The following is a 10,905-nucleotide window of genomic DNA, read 5'->3' as shown; positions in this document are numbered from 1 at the left end:
GGCAGCATGTCTTTTTTATTGGGACAAAGAAATTAAAGCATTTTTACCACTAAGAGAAGTATTCGAACCCGGATCCTCCCAAAAGGGTAGATTCACATGTTCACACCACTAAGCCACAGGAGCTTCAGTACATGTAATGCTTTTTTGGGAGTGATGTGTTTGTTATTTGGACAAAACTGGAGAAACTAAAGCATTTTTACCATCAAGAGGGACTCGAATCAGAAATTTCCAATTCACTGAGTCACTGGGTGCTTCAACACTTCAGCTTTTCTGTTTGCTTTTATTGATCAATCAAACCAATAAAACTAAAGCATTTTCCACTGCAAAAGTCAGAATCGAACCAGGATTTTCAACACAAAGCAGCAACGCTCAAACCACTGAGCCACTGGAGCTTCACCAATTTACCTCTTTTGTTTTAATTTTGTCTTTTTAATTTAGACAAAACCAGTGAAACTAAATAATTTATACCACAAAGGGTGGGATTTGAACCCAGATTCTCCACAGACCACTGAGCCACTGGAGCTTTTCTTTTTGGGAGGAGTTTTGTCTTTATCATTCAGAACCAATGAAACTAAAGAATTCCTCTTATGAGATTGGAGCCAGGATTCTCCACGTTAAAGAGCGACGATCAGACCACAGGTTCTTTTAATCTTGTCTTTTTTGGTGGGGGTTTTGTCTCGATTCATCATTCAGAACCAATGAAACCATGTACACAGTAAATCCCCCGGTGTTCATATGGGATCCACCAGCAGGGTGTTAAAGTAACACTGAAACAGTGGCAGAGTTAATGTAGACACTTAAGTGATTCATTGAACGATGATTTGTCGATTATTGTAGACACCTGATGATAACGAGCAGAAACACTGAAGGAAAGAGAAACTGATTCCAGCCACAGCTTTAGATGAAATCAACTGAAAATACATTAAATCTCTCTTATTACAAACCAGACTGACTTTATTTCTGTCATTTGTCTACAGTTTTTTTTTTTTTTATTAACTGAGTTTTAGGTATCAATGTTTTATTGAAAATGTATGGTCACCATTATGGAGATCGGTGTTTCCTTTAGTTTGATTCTTTGCTTTTTAGGTTTAGGTCAAAAATGACCGGATGATAAACTTTTCACCATCATAAAACATTTTTTGACTAAGGTCATCCCTGACTAACCATGGTTGGTCACCCAAAAAAAAAATCTGGCCACAGACCAAACATTCTGAATTTAGATTTTTATATTGTGACAGAAAAAAACTTTAGATACACACAGACATCGAGAATCAGCAGATGAATCGCAACAATGGTGACATGCTTCATGGCTCACAGGTATGAGCACTGCTTCACAGTTTAGAGGTTTCCGGTTTGAATCCCGGTCAGATCACCAAACTAACCAACAAACGATAGGATGGAGAAACGAGGAGGATCCTGTTGGAGCAGCCGATTATCTGGAAAAATGTCTTTTTTATTTGGACAAAACCAGTTAAATTTAAGTATTTGAACACAAAGAGTGGAATACGAACCTGAATCCTCCACATGAAGGAGCAACGCACAGACCACTGAGCCACTGGAGCTCCCACTCTTATTCCTCTTTTTTTGGGACAATGTCTTTTTTATTGGGACAAAATTGGTCAAATTAATTCATTTTTATCAAAAAGCTTTTCTTTTTGGGAGGAACTTTGTCTCAATTGGTCAATCAAACTAAAGCACTTTTCACCATGAAAGTGAGATTCGAACCTGCATTCTGAATTGATGCTCAAAACTTAAAAACCAAAAAGATCAATCTTACACCACTGAGCCACTGGAGCTTCCATATTCGTGTTTGTTGACTTTTGTCTTTTTTATTTGACACATTCAACACCTTTTTTTGAAAAAGAGAAGGATTCGAACTAGGATCCTCCTGACAGGGTAGAACGTGCTCACACCACTGAGCCACAGGAGCTTCCATACATGTAATGCTTTATTGGGAGCAATGTCTTTGTTATTTGGACAAAACCGGTGAAAAAAAAGCATTTTTACCATCAAGAGGGATTCAAAGCGGAAATTTCCAATTCACCGAGTCACTGGGTGCTTCAACACTTTAGCTTTTCTGTTTGTTTTAATTAATCAATCAAACTAAAGCATTTTCCACTGCAAAAGTCAGATTCACATGTGACACACAGACCCCTGATCCACCAGAGCTATTATTATTTCAGCATGTCTTTTTGGGACATGATTTGTCTCTATTTATCATTCATCAACTAAAACTAAAGGACATTCCACCTCAGAAGTGAGATTTGAACCGGGATTCTCCATTAAAGGAGTGACCGCTGAGCCAGTGAAGCTTCCTCAGCTAAACTTTGTGTTTTTGGAGGTAGTTTTGTCTGAAATTATTATTAAAACTAATAAAACAAAATAATTTACAACCTTAAAATTAAAATATTATTCCACAATAGTGGGAACTGAACCTGGATTCTCCACTTTTACTTACACATTAGCTATTTTTATTTTTTTACCTGTTTTACCTGTTTCAGAAAATGGTCACTGTTGCTCGTGACTCTGGCGACACCTGCTGGTCAACACTGGAAATGCAAAGAGAACAAACGTTTAGTGACCGTTGATTTTAATGGAGCCTTTTACACACTAATCAAAGCAGAATCTCGTAAATGAGATATAGAAATCATTAAGTATGAAGTGTATAATTTGTGTTTTTTTAATAAATACGGGGGGGGGGGGGGGGGCATTTAGATAAAATGAACTATCACTCTCACACAAGCGTGTTAGTCATTAAAACTAGCTACAATATAAAACTGGCAGATCAGTTAAAACACACATCAGTATTTGACCACATCAAATGGTCTCTAGTGATGAATAATTTATGACGCCACGAACGAAGCCTCGATTTGCTGAGATCACGTGATTTGACCAGTTTATGATGCGTTTTCTGTTTTCCTATTTCTTTATTGTTTTATGTAGCTGTTTATGCACGTATAAGATCTGCAAAGTTACAAAGCGCAGTCTCCCACATAAATATTTATTCTATCTAAAGAGAAAAGAGAAAGGCAGAACGCAAAACGCCGCGATCGAACGCTCCCTCGCCGACCTACGTCACTAGCTAGAAATATTTGCATAATGCCGCCCAAATGCGTACGCGAAGAAAAGAGGCGTGGTTTCAATTGTGGTGCGTTGTTCTCGGGTTGTTCTTTTACTGTCTATGGTTGTCGCCGCCATTTTGTAGAGACGGTGCGTGTTTCTACTATTTGACCTTTTAAAAGTTGACACAATTAAGAATTAGTGGATTAATTCACAACACTGTTCCAGAACAATACAACTGTTCGTGTGTGTGCAGCGTATTTTACAGAGGACAGTTTCCCGAACCCGGGAGAGCACAAGACTGGATGTGCACAAAGGCAATTTCAAATTTTCTAGGGCAATCTGGCACTTCTGAATCATAGCCGGTAAGTATCTTTTATTATTTGTTTAAGTTTTATTTGCTTTTGACAGTTTTAAATGCAGAGTTTTGTGCAGTGTAGAGTAAGGCATATATTGGGGGTTCTGAGGTGACGTCAGTAGAAGGAGCGGGAGAATCGACATTTTTCTTTTTACAAATCAACAAAAATGTAAATTATGAAAAAGAAAAAGGGTCTAAGACATCATCAGGAGCCTAAATTGGGAAAATGAAGAAGGGAAACGTGCAAAAAAACAAAGGTGTCTTATAGCTATAATATTATACATATAATAAAATAGGCTATTATCACTTATGCGATGCTATGATTAGTTGCTATAGGGCAAAACTATTTTTTTCTATCCAACTAGCTATTATAACCAGACAGAAAAATGTGTTGTAACTTAATGTATTTTTTTAAAACACAAACATACGTTATATAGCCTAACTCACTTTTAATTTTTTTACTGTGCAGTTTTGGGGGATTTATGGTATTTTTGCATTTGCCTCAATTTATAATAATTTAAATATATACCTTTACATCAAAGCCATAGTCATGTCTTGAACATTGTGGAGGGGGACCACATTTTTTAGGGGGTGGGTGATTAGGGGGTCTGTATTATAAAGAAAACAAATAATTAAATATTTGCAAGAAATATTTTATTATAAAATCTGCGCATATTCACTATTCGTAGGCTAAATATGTCAAAAACACAAAATATTTCTTGCCTCATCACATGAATCCTGTAAATGATAACATATTTCCAAGTCTTACTAGTCTGTATTACTGGATATTACTGTTTTATCATTTTATTACTGATATTAGTTCATTTCTATTGTAAAACAATTGCCATATATAATATTTAGATACTTAAACTTTATCACGCACTCTTTCACTGTGTAAACTAGGATCACTTGCGTTGGAAATTGCATTCGCCCAAGTCTGCCTTCTTTAATTTGATTAGCCATGTAACTTTTAAAACCTTTTGTCATTCTTGCAACAAACAGAGCGGTGAGTAATGGAGCGCAATGCAACATCAAGAATATTAATATTTTGGGGATATTTTTAATCATTTCTAATGACAGATTTTCATAAAATAGTAACATTTAAACATTTTAAAGATGTACGTAGGCCTGGGCGATACAGCTAAATAAATTACGATTATGTTTATCATTCAATATCAATAATAATAGTTTTAATTTAACCACTGTATTTTTAATTTACCCAATTTATTAAGGTAGACAACAAGTAATTTTAAAACAAAACACAAATCTAAATAAACTTAAAACAAATATTTTCTGTCTTATATTTTATATGAAAATTAAATAAGTGTTAAAGTGCTGCACGATTCTGGATAAATTGAGAATCACTTTTTTGTGTCAAACAGAATCACGATTCTGAATGACAACTGAACAAAATAACATGCAATGTTCTGACAAAATGTTATATGCTGCAGTTTCTTTAAAAATCAAATAGTCGGGCTATATGTTCACAGAAGCTGCTGAGCGCGAATCTTACCAGAGTGACTGACGCTTCAGTTTATGGTCGTCAAATGCGAGATAAGATGTAGGTAGCTGAACTAAACATTTCATATTTGACAGTTTTTTAGGTCATAAATGTTAAACGAATGACAAAAATAATCAGGCAAACTAATATACTGAAAATAGGCTTATGTAACGTGATTCATGTTGGCCTAATGTAATAATTAGTTTACTGTCATTGTGAGGTGACAAGAAACATTAACAAAGCCGTTTGCATCATGTTGGGCACAAGATTAATAATGAATGTGTACATGTTGAGAATTAATTTAATAAAATTTGTAGCCTTCAGTCAATTAAAAAAGTTCATTTTTCGGAGGGGAAGAGACCGGGCTAAATGAAGAGACTGAGAGAAAAAGAAAGAGTTATGGAGATGAGGAGCAGGTATTGATAATCTACTGCCACTGACATGGTTTTAAAGCTATTTCTTATCCTTTTCTGGCCTTCAAATGTCTTGAAATGCACACATCAGAGAAATAAAAAATTTGAACCCCCTGACAACCTTAAATTTAGGACCTCTTTGATTATAAAGCCCTGTCTACGGCCCTGTGTTAGGAATAAGATCACTAATGAATGTGTATTTATTGTGAATGCATTTAATAAACTTAGTTAGGCTTTCCTAGTAGCTTTCAGTAAATGAACGCTTCTGAGAAAATGATTCATACATCAACCTATCAGTTGACCCTATGTTTACTTTCTTCACTGGCATAAGGAGAGAAAAATAATCAGCTGCATGACATGTTTTTAAAGTTATTGTTATCCAATTCTTTGGGATATGTAGATCAGAGAAATAAAAATTGATTGGTTGATTATGATTTCATTTTTCTAACTTTAGTTAGCGTGTAATGTTGCTGTTTGAGCATAAACAACATCTGCAAAGTTACGATGCTCAAAGTTAAAAGAAAAGGCAGATATTTTACTTTAAAGAAATTGCTTTTTAACCCTCTGGGGACTAAGCTCTTTTTGCTCCGTTTTCTCTATTTTTACATTTGGGCTTATAAACCATATGTAATGGAGATGGAACACTATGTGTTTGGTATCTATGGATTCAGAAGACCCTAAGCTAACATAAGCACGCATGTAATATGTTTATAAAGGAAGTATGAGTGAAAATGTATAATAAACTAGAGAATTTCAAAAACGGAAATTCGATTTTTGGCATTTATTTTTGAAAATCACACAGCACACAACAATAGTGAACAGTTTTTGAACAAAAAATATATTTGTCAAAGCCTTTGCTTGACAGACATGTGTAATTGTTAAATAAAATGTGTAAAGAACAATGAAAATTTTAACTTTATTTACAACTAGTCCCAGGCGTTTTTCTTAGGAATGCTTAGAATTTTCTAAGCAATGCTTTCTCCTCGTCACTCTCCAGTAATTGTTCCAGAGCTAGTTCTACCTAAATCGTTTACTGCTTGCCATCATAAAAGTGTTCAAACAATAAATAATGCTATAATTGTATGTGTATATTATAATTGTTCTGTCTCTCTCTCATATCTCTGTGCGCTCTCGCTCCATAAAGCCTTGTTTATACTCGACGCGTCCGTTCGCTTTCTGTCGTCTCTGCCACTCAACGCTGTTTGCGTAATAGTATATATAGCACCACCCCTTGCACGGCTACAGAGTTCTCCGATTTGCTAGAATACGTCATAGTAACCTTCCTCTGATTGGGTAAGAAAAATATTCCTCCATCGGCAATTTTTATTATTGGTTGTTGCTCGTGAATCTGCCAAACAACATCGATTTCATTGGCCTTTGATGTAGTGGTATTGCGCAACAAGGAAGTGTGTATACAAGCCGGGTAAGTTTGTTATCACCGTTTTCGGTGGAATCTGAAAAAAGTTTTTAAGATAATTACACATTTGTAAAAGTATGCCATTTTGGCCGGTACCGCCCAATCCGTCCCCAGAGGGTTAAGGACTACAACAAGCGGTTGGTAGGAACTACACAACATTCCTCCTTGGTTCGTGACATCACTAACCCTAAAATTTACATAAACCCCACCCCCAAGAACACAATTTATAGATTATCATGACAGAATATGCTAATCAATAACTTGAAGATAACTACACATAAGCTACATAAATTCACCAACTAACCATTCAGAAATGTTGTCACTTCTCGTGTCTCTCCATCTTTGTCTGACTCCAGTTTGAACATAAAAGGCTAAAAGTTTTAGACATTTTCAGGACATGAGCTCTTGTAGCTCCGCCCTCTGTGCTGGGAGCAGCAGCTCATTTGCATTTAAAGGGACAGATACAAAAACGGTGGGTTTTTGTTCACCCTCAAAAAGTGACAATTTTAACATGCTATATATAAAAAAAAATTGTTTAGCTAAAACTTCACATGGACGCTCTGGGGACAACAGAGACTTATTTTACATCTTGTGAAAAGGGCATTATAGGACCCCTTTAAAATAGAGGAGCCACACAAAATTTTAGCGGTCCGATTTCTTAACTACTTTAAAATGGCTTTTTTGATCACTTATATACCTGAATATTTATAGAAAACGACACGGACATCAAGACAATATATATTATTATATATATATATATATAAGTTCACTCACCTAGTCCTATCGTATCGCTGAAGCGAAAAAATCCATCGTTCCGTCTTTTTATTAAATGTCCGTGTTAAAAGAGCACGTTCGGTCGTTTAGTGAAGCTGATTGCTGTAGCCTATCTCCAATTTAGGCATGGGGTCTTCCTTTATTTTTCTATGTTTTCTATTTAGCTGTTGTTTCAATGGTAGTTGCCACCTACTGGCAGATTTAATTTTAGATTTAAAATATCTTTTCCTTTTTTAAATAATTTCAAAATATCAATATTCAACATTTTATGTTTAAAACATCATAATTTCTGCATGTGTAAGAGCAGATTAAACTCATTCATGTCCCTCTGATATGCATTGAACAGTCTGTGTAAAAGCATCGAAACGCCAATTCAGATGCAGATTCTGTTTCCTCTGAACTGCAGAGATTAATTTTGTTGATACTGATTTAATTTGATTTGTAAATGCCCTATTGTCTCATTATTTTTTATTGAATCGATTAAATGTAAGAATTTGACACAAATATAATGCATACGTTTAAATAGTGTTTTTAAAAATGGCTTTTTAATGCTAAAAAGGTCAAATAAATCAATGTAAACTTCTTGGAAAAGATAATTTCTCACTGATGCGAACTAACCACCACACAGAATATGAAGAATATCAAAAACTTTAGGAGTCAGCTGTCCACGACAGTCTTAAACCTGCCAAAATACCAGCACAATAAACACTCCCAGCAAAATATCGTCTTATTATCTTCATCGATAAAATCACATAAAATATAGAGATATAATTTGTCAATTTTGCACACCCCTACGCAACGCAACTTGTTTGCTTGTCGCTCGTAGCACACTCCTTTTATCAAGGCATATTCAACCAAACTTCATGTCTATTTACTTTTTATTGTATTTAAGTAAAAGTATATCGAGCCTTATACTGAACATGTTTCTATTGTTATTGAAGTTGTACAGTCGTTAAATACCGATACCGTTTTATCGCCCAAGCCTAGATCTACATTTCTCTATTTCATTCATGGTAATTATAAAAAAATGTGCCATGGTTTAGAAGATTGCTGCCATCTACTGGAAAACAAACCTTTTAAATAAAAAAATAAATAAAAAAATATGAATGTTCTACTTCAGCCACTAGATGGCAGCAGAGGATTCATGTACCTTTCCCAAGTATTTCATTTAGAATTGTTTAGACATAAAAAAAATCATTATAACAACAATTTGAACCACGGCTTGTGTAATGTAAATACACACGTGTATCATGTTCCGATCGATCGGCTCGGTCATTCCAGAATCGACTGACTCGAACTGATATGGTAAAACTGACGACGTGATTAACTGTCTTTATAATTGCTTTGGAAGCTGAAGATTGCGATTATGGTAAGGAGAGTTAACATTTCCGACAGTCGCTTGAGGTGTTCGGCCAATCACAACACATTGGGTCAGCTGGCCAATCAGAGCACACTATGCTTTTCGGAAAAAAGGGCTTGTAGAATTCAGAAGACTGGGCATAGAGGAGCTACAATAATGTACAGTATGTGAAAAATAATGCATTTTTGGAACATTAAAGCATGTAAACACATTCTATTACACCCAAAATATTGATCTTTGAAAATAGCATCATATGATGCCTTTAATACACGCTCTGAACCAATGATTCGAAACAGAATTCGCAGCAGAATAATCAGCCTCTGTTCATCTCAGAAGAAAAAGAATTACAAGAATTCACCATGTTTCCACGTTTTTAGGTTCAGGGCTAGAAAATTGATAAGCGATTTGAATATTCAATTTCCACATGTGGGCGGGCATGAGACGCCTCTTTTCGCTGATTGGTCAACCAAAGATTAACCCGTGCCACACTCTGTTCTTCCACAGTTCCATCAAGCTGAAATACTTGTTTTTAAAAAAGAAAAACAAATAAATAAATGCGCCGTTTTCTCATTTTTCTTTCCATATTAAATCGGAAAACGAGTTAACGCATCAAACACAGATCCCATAATGTGCGTTATCAAACACAAATAGACAGTCCCGCCCAAACTCACGTCATCAGACAGATTAAACAAACAGACTGTGTTCAGAACAATACTCATTCTTTTTATTTAATTAGTCCACTAAAACGGTGCAAATAATGCGATCTATAAAACACTGAACGATCAGTTAACGTTCACACTGACACACTCATGAATACTACTGAAGACTGTATATATAGAAGTGCACTTTGCTCCTACTTACCAGGTTTGTCCTGGAAATGCGCGACCTACTACCAAAACATTTTAAGCTAATCACATAGGCTGTGAATATAACGTCACTGAACACGCTATCTGCTGTAATTTGGAAACGATAGATTGTTTAAAGTTTAATTTTGGTATTGCATGTATTTTTTTTTAATCTTTTGCAATAAACATTAACAAGTAAATAAACAAAAACAGATTTCTTCAGTCCCTCCTGTTAGCAGTCGCCACACGTAAATAAATCTCCAACTCCCTGAAAACCAAGAACATTAGGTGTGGGTTTGACACACAAAACCTGGACTAACAGACTCCAAAGAAATAAGAGACGGAAAGTTTATTTCTGTAGTAGATTTAACCATTTTTCCATAAACGAGTATTGGTTTTGTAATCTCAGATTAAAGGTGCTCAAAGCGATGTCACGCGTTTTTTAGGCCAAAACACAAAACAAAATTTTTTGTCACATACAACAAACATCTCCTCACTATCCGCTAGCTGCCTGTCCCCTGAACACACTGTAAAAAAAACACGGTCTCTGCAGACACCCCAGGCTCCACAAATGGCAACAAAAACAAACTGGGCTAACCCGCACCACGAAACATAACAAACTGTTCCAGCCAATAACCGATAAGAAGGGTTTGGGGGTGCGGTGTAAGTGCGCGGATGAGGAGGAGGGAGGGTCTAGCTAGCCTTCGTTTTGTTTGACAATAATTTAAACGTCAACAAGAAGTGATGTCACCCGACATTGCTTAGAGCACCTTTAACCGATAAATGGTGGCATCTTGTGGGCAAGACCGTTAAAGCACTGCACAACGGTGTTCACCGGTAAAGAAACTTGCTTTGATTAACTTTAACAAAACATCCATTAATGCACAAATAAGATGCTACATAAATGTTTGACAGGCCTATGTAATTTAAACTTGGCGCTAAAAATAGAGACAAACTCACAGTCACGTAATCCGTTAAGTTCTGTCCCAATAAAGACTACCACTAAAGTGTCTTTTTAAAATAAAATCTTTAATAAGGTAAACAAACAGGTAATGAATATAGCATGTAGAAATAACTCTAAAAAAATGAAAAAAAGCATAAAACAGTCTAAATAGTGTCAATTTCTTTTTTTTTATGTAATGCATGAAAGTTACGACTTTATTGGGACAGGACTTGA

Source organism: Siphateles boraxobius, unplaced genomic scaffold, assembly GCF_051911475.1.
Source record: "Siphateles boraxobius isolate OS27281-9 unplaced genomic scaffold, OSU_SipBor_1 4, whole genome shotgun sequence".
In the NCBI taxonomy this organism is placed as follows: Eukaryota; Metazoa; Chordata; class Actinopteri; order Cypriniformes; family Leuciscidae; genus Siphateles; species Siphateles boraxobius.
Note: the sequence above shows the minus strand (reverse complement) of the source record.